Source organism: Cupressus sempervirens, chromosome 6 (assembly GCF_028749045.1).
Source record: "Cupressus sempervirens isolate cs-2001-9-10 chromosome 6, ASM2874904v1, whole genome shotgun sequence".
Taxonomy (NCBI): Eukaryota; Viridiplantae; Streptophyta; class Pinopsida; order Cupressales; family Cupressaceae; genus Cupressus; species Cupressus sempervirens.
In genome coordinates this window covers 606531210-606552562 of record NC_143123.1, presented here as the reverse complement: position 1 = coordinate 606552562, position 21353 = coordinate 606531210, and the positions used below count along the sequence as shown (strand labels likewise).

Sequence of the window (21353 nt, the reverse complement as noted above, 5' to 3'; positions counted from 1 at the left end):
GGGAGATTTAGGCTAAGTGTTAAGAAGAAGAAATACATTGAATATTTATATACAAAGCAATGGACATTACAGTTGTCTATCATGAGATAACTAGACATTGATAACTTATAGAGACTAGAAGTAGAAACTCAAGACCTTTTCTTAAGATTCGTGGTACCAGTTGTGAAGACCAAATTCATGAGGTATGTTGGGAAAATGGACTTAAAGAATATGCAGAACTATCACAATTTGGAAGAAGAGAATAAAGTGCATTAACTACCATTAATATGATGAGAGAAACCAAAAGCATTTATACATTCACTCAACATGTAGCGCAGTTTTAAATACAAAGTAGATGAATCTAAAAATGCAAGGAATGATGATGTTAGGTTGCAAAAAGAGACACTCTTTATTCTAGGATGCATTGATTATTCCTCATTTTTTATTCCCATTGCCAAATACAACAATGTAGATATGATCTTTCTTCATCATAACTTGTTTGTTTGAATATTGGTGGAGATTTAATAGAATTAATAAAGAGACTCGAGTACGTTATCTCATCAATGGAATCACTCTAGGGTGATTAGTATCCTGATCTCCACCAAGCCATTCACATGAAAGATGCAATTTAGTTGCACCACCAAGTATGGGACGATATAATAGAAAGAAAAGCCATTCTATGATGACTAATTGGGACCCCTAATCCCCTCTAAGAGGCACAAATTGGTTTGGTGTTTTTTAACATCTAAATGAAAATCACAGTTTATAATTTAACATTAAAAGGTGAGATTCAATGCCATCATCTCCATATTTGAAACAATCAAAAGTAGAAACACGAGTGTGAAGAATTGTAAATTCATATTCAACATTCAATTGGTGCATCTTGAGTTGAGAAGTTAGGCTTAACATGAAGCCTCGGCAAGGAGGAGTCTCAAATTTAAATAAAAGAAAGAAGACTAATGCTCATCTTCTACCATGAAGAGACAAAATTTTCCAGGGAGAATTTAGAAATCTCACCACAGCATCATCCCTCCTTGATCTACACTAGTCCAGCTACATGTTTAAAAACAAAGCCAGTGACCCGAGTGTAGAAAAAGATCATTAGATCGAACTTATTATGATTACTCTTATTTCAAATACTAGCAACATGCACTCTCCATTAATGGGATTGGATTGAGCCTTGCATAGACAAATTAAAGTTTAACTAGCATCCATCAAGTGTTGGTTAAAACACCTATGCACTTGCATTGAACATGATCTAATCCTAGGAGAACCCACGAGCAAAGTAAAAAGAACATGTGTCGGATTTCATGGAAGGTTCTCCAAGCCATAGAAGATAGCCACTGTATAAGTGACATAGCACTTATGATCTTGACGGAGATATGAGTGTACAAGAAATTTTGAACTAACATCAACTAATGCATTTTCCTTTGTCTCAAGTTGGACCGGCAGTGAAAATGGTTCAGTTATTAATATAGATTTGGGAGGAGGAATGTTTGAGAATAGGGATAGACATGGCAATAGAGAAGGTTGATGAGTAGAAGCCATCTTCTGAAAGAATATTGAAAACATTCACATGGACAAGAATATCATAATTCATTGTCAAAATTTGTTAATATGGATAAGAAGAAAACAAATTATTCGAAATACTCACTCCTACTATCACAAGAAAATGACACAAAATACTGAGATGAAGGATTTAGATAAGGAAGTAATTGAGCTACTAAGATGGTTAGCATCATCCCAAGCCAACACATGAAGACTCAAAGCTGTGGCATTCAAATAAAAGGCTGAAGTTTTTCATGATAGGTCAAGTTATTAAATATTCGATGGAATCATGATTTATGGAGAAGCCTCATCAAAGTTGAGCCTTGTATTCCTCATCAAAAGATGACTGTCACAAATCAGAAGTTGTGGGAACCCAAAGAATGTGGTGAAAAGAAGATGTGGTGTTGGTAAACAATGACATGTGAAGATTAATAGACAAAGTACATAGATTCCTTTAAATAGGTGCCATTACTTATTTCCTAACCAAATATAAATTTGAAGATGCTATTCTTTCCATACAAAAGAAACCAATGTAATGCTAAAAGTGAATCATAATAAAATGTTTGATTATAAATTAAACATTACGCACACATAGAAGTATAAGAGAACAAAGGGAGGTGGTTTTCTTTCAAGAATCAACTATTATAATTGATAAGACCTATCAAGAAGATGAAAAATTATATAAAGGGAGAGAGCCAGAGGTAGAGGGTTCCACTTTTCTTTCCTAAAGGTGGACTGGGGTGCTACAATAGGAAAGAGAGACAATAGATTTTGGGACTATAGGAGAGTTGATCTTTATTGTCTTTTCTGAAACATGTAAGAATAGGAAATTTTGATTTTAGGTGTAATGAAGGGAGATTCTGTTTTATTTCAGATAGTGATTTTGATGCAATATGTGTTGAGGTTTGTGTAATTGTATACATGTTAGGGAAGGGAGATTTGGGAGAAAATTGTATACCAAAACTTTAAGTTTGAGCAGATTTCTTTCCACTGACTATTATCTTGGTGTAACTTTTAGTTTTATCTAAACACATTTAGTATCACTATTTCCTAAATATATTTGATTTCAAGATACCTTTAAAATTCTAATTCTTTTCTTTCTCAAGATTTCCATTTGTTTTGTAGTCTAGCATCCACGCAAATAGACTTTGTGTTATTTCCTATTCTTTTCTTTCAATCTCTTAGTTTCCACATCTATTTCGTGTTTACAAGTAGATGTTTGTAAACATTTTGTGCTTTTTGGTTAAAAGCATTCATATTTAATTGAACATTGTAAATCATGTACAGGGAGTTGTACCTAATTAAATTCAGAGGAAGGTTATCATTTCAATGATAACCTATCCAACCGTTAGTGCTGATTCAATCTTCCTATTTGGGCATTTAGAGTTAATTTGTATTTATTTCTTCGCAAGATAATCTATTCACTAACATATGATAACCAATAATGTCATACATGAAAAAACATATAATATACAAGGTTGCACAGGGATGGGGGAACTTGGGGTACTTAGGGTACGAGTATAGGTACAACTATTTCTTATAATAGGTATTAGATTATGGTGACTAATTAGGAAAGTACTGTACATACTTCATATTATGGCCGACATATGGACGACATGTTGTAACCCTAAAATAGATAAAATACTTGTATAAAAGGGTTTAGGGTTAGGTATTATCATTATGTTATGATGCAAAATTGCTTCTTGTGGCGGTATTGAGCTGTAAGGGATTACGGACTGTAATCAGGTTGTAATCACTGGATTGTAATAAAATCAAACTTGTTGTTTGGTGGACGTAGCTTAGGGATTGGGTGAACCACATTAAACCTTGGTGCCTTGTGTTCATTTCTATGTGATCTATTATTTTTTCTGTTATTAGTTATATTTGCATGTAGTTTTTATTTTTGTTTGTGGTTTATCCTAACAAGTGGTATCAGAGCCTAGTTGTTTTTTTCAATTATCCTATGCAGGAAAGTTTCACGGTTGAGTGAGAGTCTCATGGTTGAGTGAGAGCAATGGCAGATGAGGGTAAGCTAAGGGTTGATAGGTTTAATGGGAAGAACTTCTAGTTATGGAAGATGTAAATGGAAGACTATATGTATTAGAAAGATTTGTGGAAGTCATTGGAAGGCAAAGCCAAGAATCAAGGAACTATGTCAGATGTTGAATGGGATATTTTGGATAGAAAGGCACTCGAAAGCATTCAGTTATGCTTGGCACCATCATTTGCATTTAATATTACAAAAGCAAAGATGACAGAAGAGTTGATGAAAACCCTAGCGACACTATATGAAAAGCCCTCTGCTTCAAATAAGGTATTTCTCATGAAGCGTTTATTTAATATGAAAATGGCAGAAGATGGATCTGTTGCAGATCATTTAAATGAGTTTAATACAATTACTAGTCAGTTATCTTCTGTGGGTATCAATTTTGATGAAGAAATTAGAGCTCTCTTGATTTTGTGTTCTTTGCTTGAAAGCTAGAATGGTTGTGAGTAATTATGTTCTTGGATCTAGTACCCTAAAATATGATGATGTGATTGGTGTTGTTTTGAGTGAGAAAACTTGTAGGAAATCCTCAAGTGGATCTACATCAGGAAGTGCTTTGAATGCACAAAGCAGGGGCAGAATGACTGAGAGGAAGTAACTCTGGAAATCATGGGAAATCAAGAGGAAAGTCAAAAGGGAAGAGGTCTCAATCAAGAGGATGGAACGATTGCTAGTACTGTGGGAAACTAGGGCACAAAAAGAAAGATTACTAAAATCAAAAGAAAAATGAAGGAGATAAATTAGATGGAGACAAGGAGGCAAATGTGGTAAGTAACAAATCTAAAGAGGATGCTTTTCTTCTGTCTTTAGAAAGTGCTGATGATTCATGGGTTTTAGATTTTGGTGCTTCACTTCATGCTACACCCCATAGAGGTTATTTCATTGATTATGTCCAAGGGGATTTTGGCCTTGTTTATTTGGGGGATAATGAACCTTATCAGATTGTTGGAAAAGGAAAAATTAAGATTAAGTTGTAAAATGGGAATCATTGGCTACTACATGAGGTAAGACATGTTCCAAGGTTGAGTAGGAATTTAATTTCAGCAGGGCAACTCGGTGATGAGGGTTGTGTAGTTACTTTTAATGATAAAAATTGGAAGGTTTCAAAAGGTTCCCTTATAGTAGCAAAAGGTGTGAAAGTAGGCACCTTATATCTTTGTACAGGTCATATTTTTCCTTCTACTTTGATTATTTCAGAGAAAAATGAATGTTCAGGAATAATTACTACAGTTGAGTAGGGAGAACAAATAGTTGTTGTAGATTCTGATACAGCGCTATGGCACAATAGACTTGGGCACATGAGTGAGAAAGGCATGAAAGTACTTCATTCAAAGAAAGTTTTAACAGGTCTGAAATGTGTTAATATGGATTTCTATGAAAGTTGTGTGTATGGAAAATAAAAGAGACTAATTTTTGTAAACACTAGGAAGGAAAATAAAATGAAGAAATTAGAGCTTGTGCATACAGATGTATGGGGACTAGCTCAAGTATCTTTTCTTGGTGGCTCTCATTATTATGTTACATTTATTGATGATGCAACTAGAAAAGTATGGGTTTATTTCCTTAGATAAAAATCTGATGTATTTCAAACTTTTAAGAAATGGAAATGCTTGGTTGAAAATGAGACTGGTAAGAAATTAAAATGTCTTAGATTTAATAATGGTGGTGAGTATTGCAGTCATGAATTTGAATATTATTGCTCCACTAATGGTATTCATGGACAGAAAACTATTCCAAGGACTCCACAGGAAAATGGAGTGGCTAAACGCATGAATAGGACTATAATGGAGCACGCAAGGAGCATGAGGTTGCATGCTAGTTTTCCCTTACACATGTGTGCAGAGGCTATCAATATTGTAGTATATTTGATTAATATAGGTCCCTCTACTCCTTTAGGCTATGGTATTTCAGAGGAAGCATGGACTGGTAAGAAGGTGAGTTATTCTTTTCTCAAGACCTTCGGCTGTGAAGATTTTGCTCATAGAAACTCTGAAAATAGAACCAATCTAGAAGCTAAATCAAAGAAATGTGTCTTTGTTGGATATGGCATTAATGAATTTGGTTATAGGGTTTGGGATTTTGAAAATCATAAAATTGTAAGAAGTCGGGATGTCATATTCAATGAGAAAGTGTTGTACAAAGATCTATTGTAGCAACATGAGAAGAAAGAAGATGATTATGTAGTGTTGGATGATACTCCAAAAGCTAATGTTCCAACCATTCCTCATGATATGGAACAATTGCAACAACAAATACTACACACACCAGTGAATGTTAGATGGTCAATGAGGCAAATTAGACCTCCACAAAGATTTTCTCCCTCTTTGTATTCTATTTTACTTATTGATGCTGGTAAACCTGAAAGTTATGATGAAGCTATGCAGGTGGATACTAAGATTTAGTGGGAGTCTGAAATGAAAGATGAAATGGACTCTTTGCCAAAGAATAAGACATGGGATCTATGCAAGTTGCCTGCAGGTAAAAAGGCTTTATAGAATAAGTGAGTTTATAGGTTGAAAGAAGAGGAAGGAGGTTAGAAAAGATTTAAGGCCAGGTTAGTTGTAAAAGGATTTGCACAAAAAAAGGGAATTAATTTTGATGAAATATTTTCTCCTGTTGTTAAAATGACTTATATTTGTATTGTTTTAAGTCTTGTGGCTACTGAAGATTTTCATTTAAAGTAGTTGGATGTTAAAACAGCCTTTCTTCAAGTGATTTGGATGAAGAAATATATATGGCTCAGCCACAGGGTTTTGAGGTCAAAGGTAAGGAGAACTTAGTGTGCAAATTGAAGAAAAGTTTATATGGCTTGAAGCAAGCACCTCGGCAATGGTATCTGAAATTTGACAGTTTAATGCATGAGCATGGATATAATAGGTGTCATTCAGATTACTATGTTTATTTTAAGTGGTTGGTTGATGATAGCTACATTATTTTATGTTTATATGTTGATGATATGCTTGTAGCTGGGTCTAACATGGATCATATTAAGGGACTAAAATGCCAATTAGCACATGCATTTTCTATGAAGAATTTGGGGGCAGCAAAACAAATCCTTGGTATGAAGATTTGTAGAGATAGGAAGAATAGAACATTGACGCTATCTCAGGCTGATTATGTTGAGAAGGTGTTGCAACGTTTCTCTATGGAGAATGCTAAAGCTGTCAGCACACCTTTACTTGATCATTTGAAGTTGACTAAGGAGATGTGTCCTAAGACACAAGAAGAGGAGGATAAGATGTCCAAGGTACCCTATGTTTCAGCTATAGGAAGCTTAATTTATGCTATGGTATGTACTAGGCCAAATATTGCACATGCAGTGGGAGTCGTTAGCAGGTATATGAGTCATCCAGGATTTGAGCATTGGAATGCTATCAAGTAGATTCTCAGATATTTGAGAGGAATATCCAATAAGTGTTTACACTTTGGGGCCTCTACTACTGATTTATAGGGCTATGTTGACTCAAATTTGGTAGTGGATATCGATACTAGGTAGAGTACTACAAGTTATGTCTTTATTATTGGTGGGGCAGCCATGAGTTGGGTTTCCAGGTTACAAAAGATTAATGCTCTATCCACTACAAAGGCAGAGTATGTTGCTACTATAGAGGTAGCCAAGGAGATGATATGGCTTCAGTTCTTCTTGGAAGAATTGGGACATCCTCAGAAGGATAATTATTTGTTCACAAATAGTCAGAGTGCCATTCATCTTACAAAGAATTCAGCTCTGCATTCTAAGACCAAGCACATACAGTTGCAATACCATTTCATTCGGTCAATTTTGGAGGATGGACAGTTAAAGCTGGAGAAGATCCATACAAATGACAATCCAACAAATCTGTTGACAAAGGTTATAACAAGGGAGAATTTGTACTCCTCTTCAGCTTCGATTGGTCTTCTAGACTAAACATGAATAAAAGAATAGTAGATTCCAAGGTGGCTTGATCCAGTGGGAGCCCCATGTGGTAGTGGTATTGCTACAAGATCAGTCTCCAAGTGTTAGATTTTTGTTTAGTGTGGAGCCTGATCAGTCCCCAAGTGGGAGATTGTTAGATTATGGTGACTGATCAGGAAAGTATTGTACATACTTCATAATTAGTGGGGTTCGGGGCATTGCTTCAAAAAAAATTTGGGTCATTGTGGCCGACATGTTGTAACCCTAAAATGCATAAAATACTTGTATAAAAGGGTTTAGAGTTAGGTATTTTTATTATGTTGTGATGCAAAATTGCTTCTTGCGGCGATATTGAGTTGTAAGGGATTACAGACTATAATCAGGTTGTAATCAATGGATTGTAATAAGATCGGACTTGTTGTTTGGTGGATGTAGCCCAGGGATTGGGTGAACCATGTTAAATCTTGGTGCCTTGTGTTCATTTCTGTGTGATCTATTATTTTTTCTATTATTGGTTATATTTGCATGTAATTTTTATTTTTGTCCATGGTTTATCCTAACAATAGGGGATGTGGGTACTTGGGTATGTCAAACTTTATTTTTAATTATCCTTTTATATTTATAGAAAACTTGAATTTATGAGTCATGACAATGATTTTTCAAATCAAGAATAGTGATAAAGTTTACAAATGTAATGTATTGTTTTCAATTTCAAATTTGTTATATATTTGTAATAATAATTTATGATAAATGTCTAGATGCATAACATAGAAGGTAGACTTTAAACATGAACAAGAAGATCATAAATCATATGACAATGACATGCTACAAATGATAAATTTCTAGCTTTAACACTGATAAAGTTTATTATTGATCAATATTGTATCAAAGTTTCAAACTGATTAGGTATTGAATTACGCTTGATAAAAAAATAACAGAGAAGGAAAAATTTAAGCATGAACAAGATCCTAAATCATATGATGATGACATATTGGAAATGATAAACTTATGTATGAACAGTGATAAAGTTTATTGTTAATCAATATTATATTAAAGTTTTGAACTGATTAGGTATTGAATTAAGCTTGATAAACAACAACTTAATACACAAACAAAAAATTGAAAAAAAAAATTAGAAATCTCAATCAAAGTCCTTAGCTATGATGCTCTCCATCAAGTACTCAGTACTTGGGATATGTGTACCCCATACTTGGGTACATGGGTATGAGTACCAGGGGTGTGGGTACAAGTACCCATGCAACCTCATAATATATTATGATAACTAATAATGTCATGCATGAACAAACATATAATATATTATGATAACCAATAATGTCATACATGAATGAACACATAATATATTATGATAACCAATAATGTCATACATGAATGGACATATAATATATTATGATAACCAATAATGTCATACATGAACAAACATATCATATATTAAAAAATATTGTCATAAGTCTAATAATGTCATGCATTGAATATATGTCATGCATCAAATATAAAATGTCATTCATATATATATATATATATATATATATATATATATATATATATATATATATATATATATATATATATATATATATATATATATATATATATATATATATATATATATATATATATATAATGTATATTGAAAATATGTCCACTGACATAAAATCAACCATATATGTCCACTGATGCCTATACATGTGTGTCTATCAACTATATCTTCTTCTTCTTGCTAGGGGAAGGAAATAAATCTATAGAGATCTTTGTTCGTCGTGTGGAGGGAGATGATGGGGATGATGGGGTCTTCCTCACACGCTCGCTCATCCTCTTGTTTAGGCTCTTCTCTAACTTGAGCTAATACAAACAAAGTAGATATGAATCAATAATTATTATACATTGAAATCAAATATGTACGCACAAAATTAATTATTTTCTTACCACCATCAAATAGTCACTTTGCAAATCCACCTCAAAGGCTCGAGGACGATCAGCTATAACAAGGCCCTACAACAATTCAATCAATATAATCACTTATAAATAAAATTAGATATTTTGATACTAAATATTATAAAAAAATAACTAAAACCAAGATAATTCTTTCATACCTCAGTCAATGGCTTTGAACTAGCCATCACTAGAGCAAATCCATAATCAATGGACTACCGAAGATGAGGAGGAGTCTCAGATGTCAAGAGCTACATGTCATACAATACATGTTACATGTAACATGAAACATGAAACACATATAATCAAATGAATTAAATTAACATGAAACAAATGTACCTCTACAAAGCTCATATCACACCTAGGCTCAAAGTCCCTAGTGAATGTCAATGGTTCAGTAGAGAACTGATGCATATGCATAAATTTTTTTGTCAATCCTTCATATGATTACTTAATAAATATATACATTAATTTAAATGATTAATTGATACATACCTTTGAACTCGTTGATGGGATGGGATAAAAAATGGGGCCGAGGGATCTCTACTAGGGTCACCAACACTCTGACCCTGAATTTTGAAGAATGTAAATACATGCTAATTAATTAGTCATTCATTATACATATGAAATGTGATCAAATTAGTTTATTATAATTGTAATTTGCCTATGTGTCAATGCCAAATGTCTCATTCAAGAACAAATCAGTGACCAACCCATCATCTATACTATCTCTAACATGACTGCCAAACTACATAAGTATTCGCATGATGTGCACATGTGACGGTGACTCACAAAAGGCTCCTCCTCAACTAATGGACTTGTGCAATGAATGAGGGTCTACAATAAAGCATTAATAGTCCCTAGAGTACTAGTCTCTACATGTTCCTTCACAATTGAAGGAATAATCACATGCTCACCCTGTGACTTGACAATAGGTGCCTTAACTAAATTAGGGTCATGATGTGCCCCCAGCCTCTCAAATGATGACCCCCCACTTCTACCCTGAGATTCTAATATACCAAAATAATTGGGGATCTCCCCAAGGACAAATTCACAATACAATTTCCTTAAGAAATACATTGGGACCTCATGATTATTGTAAGGAGGGGCATCAAAGACCATCCACCATCTATCACAAAAATTATTTCTAATACCATCATGTATGCACCAATGGATGGGGAACCATTTAGTTATCTCTCTAACAATATTTTGTTCACCAAGATTTTTAAACAGTGCACAAATGCTACCTTTTGTTTTTTTTTTAACATCTTGATATGATAATTTGTTTGCATAATATCTTTCTTGTTCCTCCCTCTTAACATAGAAAATATCCAATTGACCACTAATAGAAGCTACATGGATCATAATGGACTCAAGGGAGGATGCCAATTGTGCTCTCATTGGATTGTTTGTCCACAAGCTCTCAACCTACCAATGAGTGCTTCTAATTCATGTTTCCCTCTTTCTATTTCATTTATTATGTTGTCTTGTGTGTTAGGAAGAGATCTTCCAATCGATGGAGGTTGCAGAATTTCTTGTTCTTGTTATGGAGGGTTTTGATTCTCATCTTGTGGAGGGTTTTCATTTGGATCTTGTGGATCATTTTGGTTTTGATCTTGTTGGGGATTTGTCAGTTCATTATTCACATTTCCTAATAAGAAACCAATTGCAATCTAAATAAATAAACAATTTTTTGAAAAATTTGAAAAAACCTACAAAACAATGCAAAAACATATAAAATAATGCAAAAAAAGGGTAGAAAACATATAGCATGATCTCAATCTTGAACTTCAGTGACAAGGAGACATTTTGAGGAGGTGGGTGGCAAAAATCTTCAATTTTGTCAACTCACGTATGCATTGTGAGGAGGAAATCTTGCAAAATGAAGTTAAAATAAAATGGGTTGCGGGTTTATAGCATATTTATTTAAAAAAAATTGTTTTACAAAGCGCGTACACGCTATAGAACATACACGCTTTGTGAAACTAGAAAAAAAAAAAAAGGTGTCATCTTTTTGGCACCACAACTTGGTGCACTTACCCATTCACTTAATACTATCTTTGGCATGAGATGTCAAAAAAGGAGAAGTTTGTTGCCATATCTTATACAAATTTTGTAAAGAGATGTCAAAGAGGGAGAATGAAATTAGTCTGATATCAAAGGCAGAGTTTGTTATTAGAAGAAGATGTAGTAGACAAAAGTTTTTTGACAGAGGGAGAAACTGAAGACGGAAAGAGTTCACACTGATAGAGGGAGTTCTCATGGATGAGAATTTGAATGAAACTAACAATATGTTCTTTACTTTATTTTTGCTCCAAAATTTCATTGTATTAGGACATGTTGTGTTGCCATCAATGCCAAAGATGGAGATTGTTGGAATAATTGATTAATTGTGTATTGTCTTTGATCTTACACAAAATGTCATATCATCACTAGTCAGTGTATGTTGAGCTCACTCAAGCATTGAAGACAATTTTCTATGACTATCTAGCATTCTAAAGTTTTCCTAGTTCAAAATTTAGTATCTATTGACTTCACTCGGGCGCCAAAGGAAAGTCTGCAGAAGATGAGTGTTAACCGAGCTCACTCAGTTAATGAAGGAAATGTTGGATGGAACCAATGTTAATCGAGCTCACTCTATTACCAAAGAGACTTTGCAAGTATGCAGTATTGATTGAGTTCACTTGGTTAACATAGTAAAATCATTTCTGAGTTAGTGTCTACAAGCAAGGTCGAATAACGAAGGATTTTCTTATTTTGACATATTAAGTTCAATTGATTTATCTGTTGTTTCTTTCCATCTAAGAAGATAAATATTAATTATTCTAAGTTGTATTCTAGCTAAATTGACTATAGGAAAGTTATAAATATAAGGTCAAGTTGAGGGTTAGAAAGTGAGTGAGTCCATGGAAGATAACTGAAGATTTAATGATGCTAAGAAGAAGCGAATTAGAAGGATAAGAAGAATATCCTTGAGAAGCTAAAAATATATATTAGATCAAGAAGGACCAAGTATACAAGCTAGAATTGAGATCTGTAATCAGCAATATAGTTGCATCTAAAATCAAGTCATCACATTGTTACTCTCTAACCATTGTAGCAGTGATCTAAATCTCTTAACAAAGTTGGTTTAAATACAATTTGTAAATCCTCTAACAAGGTGGCATTTCTATAGAATTGTCCAAAGACCTCTAATAAGGCCACTCCTAATAGGGTGATTAAATCCTCTAATAGGGTCACACCTAATAGTGTGTTTTGTAACCTTTAATAGGGTTGGCTCCTAATAGGGCTCACTTTAGAAGAGTGAAAATCGGTAACTAGTTGCGATTGGTGGTTTTTCCCAAATTGGGTTTCCACATTAAATCTTGGTGTCAAATGTGTTCATGCTATTTCTCTTATGTGTTTACCACTAAGTTAAAGTAATAAGTGATCATAGATAACATCTTAAGATTTTAATGTTAAGTGTTTGTTGAGCATTCTCAGTATTTACCCAGTTACAACATTTATTTGTTTTTCGAGCATCAACAGAATTAAGTTTTTGTTATATAAAAAATTGTACTGACATCTAAGGGATTTGGGATTTATTTTTGTGGTAACTAATTCACCCCTCCCCTCTCAATTACTACTCTTATATTTCCAACATAACTATTATTATTATTTTTAATATTATTGTAGATTGTAATGGTCTGTAAAAGTTCATAATCATTTTTTTCAATTATAGAATTGAAGTCAAGAATTGTATATTAAATATTGATGAATTTATTTAAATATACATTTATCTTTTCTTTAAATATTAATATTTATTAATTTTAAACATTTGGCAACCAAAATATGGTCTTTACTATATGACTATTATTATACTATTCTTTGATGTTAGAGTAAATACACATTATTTTTAATAGATTTAAAATTCAAAAAAAAAAATTGAGAAAAAATTATTTATCAATTTTAAAAATCTATATAATTTCTAATTTCATTATTCAAAGCAAACTCATATTTCTAATTTTTTTGGTAGGAACTTAGTGGGAATTTATAGCATTCACTTTTCTACTGCTGGAAACAAAGAACAAAAGTGAAATCATCATGCCTCTTGCTCAATAATGTACATGGCATGCATTTATTCTGTAAAGCATCATACTTAAAGAAAAATCAAAAAATCTTAGCTTCCAAATGAGACATGGAAGGCAAACAATGATATCTTTTCCAATAAATACATTAAAAATGCATTAAATTGAAATTATTTGAGGAAACCCCATGAAGAGTCCAAGTATTCCCTTGAAAATGTCTTTCCCTACTACTTGTTTAGAGGCAGGGGAGTGCAAGGTGACGAACATGAAGGGCTCATTCAATCTTTGTGTTTTGAGTCAGGTGACACCCCTGAAACATATGTTGATGTGTGGATCCATTAAAGCACAAAAATATTTCATCTTGTGTTAGTCATAACAACCAACTAATGTTTTAATTCAAAACATCATAGATCTTTCCAATTCTCCAAAAACCTTGTTAAATTACTTGCAACTTTTACTCTTAATGGAACCAATAATAGAATGGTTTCATTTCAATTTAACTAGCATTGTGTGTTTTGTATGTGTAACAAAAAAGCTTATAGAAGTGATATATTGAATGGAAACAAAGTTAGATATAATTAATACTAAGACTGCTAAAAAAATAGACTTCACAAATTTTGTATCATCTGATTATCCCTTATTCATATTTTATAATATATTAATATAAAAATTATTATTTTTAATCTATATTTTTTTGTATATATTAAATTATTTAAATAAAAAAATGATATAAATTTGGCAAAATCTATTGTTAAAATTTAAAAAGTCATATAATTAATGATAATAAATTGACATTGTTAAATAATCAAACATTAAAAATATAATAATACATTCTCACAAAATGTCATAAGATCAAGAGAATGCTCCAACTTATTCTAAGCATGGACATGACAATTTTTTGGTGATTCTCATTTTGTCCGTTTTTACAAATTAAAGATTGAATTAGAAATATATAGATAGATAATAGAAATTAAAGATTAAATTAGAAACATATAGAATGAATAGTTTAAATTAGAAATCTACAGAATATAGAAACAATCAGAAAGTAAGAGGTAAGTATTATGGACAGAAAATCTAAAATCCAACATAGAACTGATAAAATCTGAGATAAAGATTTTTTTAAATAATTCCAAGTGACAATAACAATAGCGATTTATTCCGTTAAAAGGAAATGGGTTATGACGCGGAGAGTAAAGAAGAGCTGCTAGTGCTAACGAGCATTGAGAGATTCTGTAATGGTTGCATTTGAATGGGACGAACCCGAGACAGAAGTTGAAGTTCTATTCCCCACATCTACAAATGCAGGTTGAAATGGTTTTCTGCAATCAACGTCTGCTCCGTTCACCAGCATGGCCACCACTTGGGACATCGATGGCCTCTCTACAACAGAACCCTGTATGCATAACAGAGCAAGCTTTAACACCTTCAATATCTCTTCTTCATTATAATCTTCTTCTCTTTCCATCCTCTTCTCCACCACATCCAAAATATTTCCCGATTCGTACCGCTTCCACACCTGCAGTTTGTTCTAAAACATTCAGCTTCTTCGCACACGTGTATGATTATAAACAAGGCCATAAAACTATCATTTTTTTTATCGAAACCAGAGGTGTGAAAAATACCCATTCTAGCAGGTATTCCATTTCAGGCGGCTGCTTCATGTCAATGCTTTTCCTGCCGGTGATGAGCTCAAGAACAACCACGCCATAACTGTACGTGTCGGCTTTCTCAGTCAGTTGCCCATGGATGGCGTATTCTGGAGCTGTGTATCCTCTACCAAAATAAAACATCTCAACACTTGTCAATATACACAAGAAAACTAAAAACTGTAAGTAGTACAAATACCGGTATGCTTTCTTACAGAGTCCCTGCAGTTCTTGTCGTAAGATGGCTTCTACTGCCGGGAAGAAGTCTGGCTAATCCGAAGTCCGCTATTTTAGGCTGAAGGTTTTCGTCTAGTAATATATTGTTGGGTTTGATATCTCGATGGATAATGCACGCATGAAAATCTTCGTGGAGATATTACAGACCACGAGCAGTGCCCAATATAATGTTAAATCTTTCTTGCCAGCTCAGTATCTTTTCACTTTCTCCTGCACTTGGCCCGTTTTTCTTAGAAAATAAACAGTAGACGCTGCAGTTATATGAAGGGAAATGGGTTAAAAAGACTAACCTGCAAATAATATTCTGTCGAGGCTGCTGTTTGACATATACTCATAAACGAGCAGTCTCTCTGGGCCTTGTTTGCAGCATCCCAACAGGCGTACAAGATTCCTGTGATGAACATTCGACACCAGCTTTACTTCGCTTTCGAATTCCGATATCGCACGAGCAGATTGGTTTAAAGTTAACTTCTTTACTGCAATTACTTTCCCGTCTTTCAGTGTACCCTGCAACGAAGTAAACGAGTATTTAAAATAATTGATCCCAAGGAAATACTGCATGTCTTTGGCACCCAATTAGTACCTAGCTGCTCACCTTATAAACCTGGCCAAACCCTCCTTCTCCAAGCTTGTTTTCTGGAGCGAAGTTATTCGTGGCTTTTCTCAGTGCTTTGTAATCAAAATCTACGGGTCCTCGGAGTTCTGTTGTGCTTGCAGTGTTCACTGTTGTACGTATGATGATAAAATATTTCAAATTTAAAAGCCACAAATAAGGAGGAGATTGTAAAAGCCATAATAATTCAGTTTGTATGATTTACCTTGTCTCTCTGGTGGCCGCCTCAAATATATCAGCAGGTTCCGTCGAAATAAAAACAGAGATATTAAGATGGTAATAATAATGACTGTTCCCACAACCACAATTATTATCCATACAGCAGAGCTAACTTTACTTCCTGCAAAACAAGCGTTCAAAGTAGTATAAAAACCGCTTATGTTATTCATAGTTAAGTGTTCTATAATTGTAGGTTTGCTAGGTTTGTTTGGTTTGGTTGTTCATCCATGACTTTTTAAAATTGGTTTGAATGTTATTCTTCATCAAAAATTTAAGTAGTTAAAGTATTCAATTAATATATAGTTGGGAGAGTTTAAATATCATATATATTCTTGATTAGAAGTGTTAAATAGTCAAAATTGACTTTTTTAAAAATTTAATTTTACATAACATATAATATCTAAGAAAAGTTCATCTAGTTATGAATGTCATTGTATATGTTAATGACTAAATAGCCATTTCTAAATAACAAATATTAAAATATAAAATTTCATACAAATATAAAATTATAAAAATGGTTCTATATATCTTTAAATTGATTTATATAATATAGTAAGAAATATATTCTAAAAAGTAGACATGCTAGGATTAAATGGAGAAATAAATATATTTTTATTTGTAGTTATCAAAATGACATTTGCAGGTATAAAAAAAGCTTGGTCATTAATTTCAAATTAAATTAAATATGAAATAATTAATCGATTCAAATAGAAACATAGGAACGCTTACTGTTCTGTACAATATAAATAAAAAATAAATTCGTTTTCGATGTGAAATCAAATATTCTCGATAAAAACAACATAAATTGTTCATATTGTATTTCTCTTTAATAAACGTGTTGAACTTCTATCATTTAAACTGTAGACTACGTCCCTAAAACAATTGAAATCAGGTCTTCTCCACATAGAGACATAAATATATAAATTTCTTTGACTACTGTGCCGAACTCATGCAAGTTTAGAATTGTAAGTTACAGCTCTGAATCCAACCACCACATAACTATTATAAAAATAATAAAATCAATTCACGGGAAGCATTTCTAATCATAAACCAGCCAGAGTTGAAAGCGCTCTAACCTGAAGACAAATACTGAGCGAGATCAGTGGCGGCGTTGGGGGAGAAAAAAGAGTAGGTCGCGTAACGCAAAGAGCAGCCAACGTCCACAGCACGCCCTTCCGATCGAGGTAAACAATTGCCAATATTCGTCTTTGCAATAGTGAGGCACTCCTTACATCCATCTTCGCCAACAGATTTCAGGCACCAAGCGAGCCCATAAATGGTCGTATTCAATCCATCTTTCCTTGACTGCGCCGCAAACAAATCGCCCGTCTTCGGAGTCGCAGTACAAATATCACCTATCAAGCTCTGTGCCGCTGCAGAAAACGAATTGCTGTCATTACCGATTGTTTTGTCGCCGCAAAGCTGCTCGTTTCCGTCAGCAGTGCTCTGCGTATAAAAGTTGTTGCTCTCGTAGCGAAGGAAGCAGCCGTCATAGATCGTTCTTCCTCCGGAAACATTGGAGCAATTGCGGATTTGCTTTTCTGCGGCGGTGATACAGGCAACGCAATCAGAAGAGTTTTTGTCCTGCCTGCACTGGGCGAGCCCATAGACTGGATCTGCTCCAGACACCGACTCTTTTGTTGCAAAACCAGCTGAAGAAACCGCTTGAAGAAGGGATTCCAAAGTGGTATTCAAATTCTGTTGAAAGAGCGTAACGTTGGTGCTTTTGACGTCACTGCATCCATCCTGCAACAGCTTCGCCTCTGGACCTGCCGCTGCAACGCCCACAAACAGCAGCGCTAATAACAGAGCCTGTACAAAGCTCTCCATTCGCTCGCCGTCCATAAATTCCCTTTCTCCAAACACAATTCTGTAACACGTTTTAGGAGTCGCCATATTCATTACGGGTCAACGAATTTGATTTTGAAACGTTTTCTAAAATATTAATGGTTGACCATTTGAATATTAATGTTTTCAAAGAAAATTTGTGTTAGATTTGGTCACGGAAGTAGAAAAAATATTAAATTAGGTCTAATAGGACATGCCATCAAACGGCGGCCCTCGACCATAGTTAGGCGGCCTCAAATTTTCTACTTAAAATTGTAAAACCTGCCTTGGAAAGGACTATGCGTAGCAAAGCGTAGGGTAATCAAATAGATATAGCAAATGGGGAGCCCGATTTCGAGACTTAAACCCGTTGACAAGAGCAGTATCTTGGATTCCGGTCGACAAGTTGTTGAATTTGACACAAACATTAAAATGGGGAAGGTGGTCAGAATTAATAAATTAAAGTTTGAATAACAATGAATACAAGTAGTTAGAATAAATAAGTTATTTTGGGTGCTGCAAAGAATATATGTATGTATGTGAGAAGCTTTATTCATTTTAGTCTATGGTTTTTTATATAATAGGTTTTGGATATTAAATCGGTTTTTGTAGAATACAATATTGACATTAGATGAAGTATTTAAGTACATAAAAATTAATCAAATATCGATTAAGATGTATTATATTTGAACAAGAGATATGTGTGAATGTTACATGAACTAATACATACATACATAAAATGTAGTATTTTTAGAATGTTGATTGCAATTTTGAAAGATGTGACAATAAGATCATATATTGAATACATATAATAAAAGAGAGGATTATATTATAATATAATTTTATTAAAATATAATTAACCTTAGATTTTTATTTTGATCCTTAATAATTTTCTTGTTCTTAAACCCATAATATATTTTGATCCTAAAATTATTATTATTATTATTATTATTATTTAAGCCCTTACTAGGTGTTTATTGCACCTTAAAAATAGGTTCTTAGAAGGATATTTGTTAGAGAATATTCCATATTATATTAGAATTTTTGTAAAGTAATATTATGATATTATTATGTTATATTATGCAAAGCAAAAGTTATTATTTTGTATTTAACAATTGCTTAGTATAAAGATTAAAATTTATAAATCTAGCTTTAAACATAGAATAAAATAATTTAATAGTATTAATAATATATCTTAGTATAATGTTGTACTATAATATTATAATAAAATATTAGGTGTTCTTGAACTTTGTGAAAACTCCTACAAGAACTTACAAATGGTCAACCCTTTGAATCATCATAGAGAATGTGCACAACAAACCTAAGATTATTTATTAGGTCATCTATAACAAAATGCCACTATTTCCAAGATAGTTTTGATAATGAAAATTTTAAAACATGAGCACTATGCATTCCTTTTCATAGCCTTATAAATTATGGTATGAAGTGTTAATGTGGTTATACAAATAACTAATTGAAAAACTTATATGGATTTATGTCATTATTAGTATTATGCAAATGGCTTAACATATGAACATAGTAAATGATAAATGAATAAGAAAATAAAAAATATATGCTCTTTTCACTAATCCTAGAATGAGTGAGTTCATATTCCTCTAAATTTAAGGATATTTCTAATATGTTGGCATAATTATGAAGGTGTCAAGTCTAATTTTTAAAATTTGTGGTGAATGGTCTTCAACCAGCCTTATAATAATTTTAATATAGCTCTCCATGATTTAGCAAAATAATACTTTGAGCTTATCTTTAGTCAAGTCCACAAATATTTTGATATGAGAGGGATACGTGGTAGAGGTCCAAAAGCTCTTTCTAGGATAGACCTATTTGGTGAGTAGATAGCTACCCAAATCAAAGAATAATATTAACAAACTCATTATTGGTGATATTATCTTAGTATCCCTGATGGAGTTGATGAAAGTACAAGCTCTTCAGGAAGTTTCCATGTGTATGAAACCATCATCTACCTTGTATATTTGCCTCTCAGTCTACATAATGTTGCAACATCTTGATGATATATGTCTAGTGCGCCTAGCTCACAGATGTGCACAAACTATCTCTACCTATGGGTGGGAGAGATCTACAAATGTGCATACAAATGTGCAATATCCTCCTTATTGTTTAGAGTGTTATTGTCAGTGGTCACCTTCTTAGTAAAATTCCTCTTTCTATGCTTCAAAGTAGATTGATGAAAAAAAATATTGTTTCTATCACCCTTAGTAATCCACTGAATATTAGATCTATATTTCCAAAACATTTCCTCTTTGAAAATGATGTTATGTAACTCTGTTAGCAACAACTTATACTCATTCACCCTATACCTATCTCGTCCCATAGATGATGTCTCTTTTTGGATAATTTGTAGTTTATCTTTTATGTCAACTTTTTGTTCAAAAAAAATTCCCAAAAGAGAAACCATCCTAGTGTCTCAAATTACCTCTAACTCTTTTCAATCTAGCTAACATAAATGTTTCAATTCCCATAAGCTTGAGATCCCACCAATCCTTAAGGAAAGAAGCAAAGTCTAGATTAGGGGTCCACATAATTTAAAATTGGAAAGGGTATTTATGAAGGTACATTTTTAGATCCCATCTAAATGGAATGAGATTGTGATTTGAGTTGTATCTCACCACCAAGGAGACACAATAGCCATTAATGATATTCTAATTATAATATTGAATACATCTATGAAATTTAACTTCAATAAGACAATTGCCACTTCGTATATTACAAACAGTAAAGTTACCTCCCTCGAGATCCAAATCCACTAGCTTACCTTCCGTAATAAAGTTACAGAAATAGAGCATAAAGTCAAAAAATTACATATTCCCTCATTTCTTCTTGTAAGGGTATAAAGGGGTATTGAAACCACCCATGACCATTCAACAACCACTATCATTACTTTTCCTTTCTTCTGGTAGTTTAGAATAGAAATATTTTCTAGCCCTCATAGTATTAGGGGCATATACATTATTCAAACTCCAAGATAACGCATTATTGGAGTAGGAGAAATCCATATGTTCAGCATGTTTTCCTTTACAAAATTTAGTACTATAGAGGGAATTAGGTTTCTACAAGGTAGCCAAACCAATTGAGGCACCCTCAAAATCTATTGTAGTGAAATGTACAAAGGTCCAAGGTAAAAGCATAAACCTATGTCACCTTTTATAAAGAAATAGGATATCAAAATGTGACAGTTCAACATTAATGACAAAAAAGTGGTATTTGTGTTTAGAATATGAAGATGATGTAAATTGATGAAATGTGTAGAATTGAATGAATTTTATTCCTATAATTTTAATAATTT

The 21353-nt window shown here is 33.1% G+C and overlaps 1 pseudogene across 1 annotated transcript; it reads right to left on the bottom strand.

Moving 5' to 3' along the window:
* Positions 1-14589: 14589 nt before the first annotated feature.
* LOC149553706 (cysteine-rich receptor-like protein kinase 2) lies at positions 14590-18102 on the bottom strand (annotated as a pseudogene). The gene is made up of 7 exons (XR_016353142.1): positions 17278-18102; positions 16188-16322; positions 15965-16092; positions 15660-15876; positions 15348-15579; positions 15109-15259; positions 14590-15002 (listed from the first exon to the last, which is right to left on the bottom strand). The product of XR_016353142.1 is annotated as a cysteine-rich receptor-like protein kinase 2 (transcript).
* Between the last annotated feature and the right edge of the window lie 3251 nt (positions 18103-21353).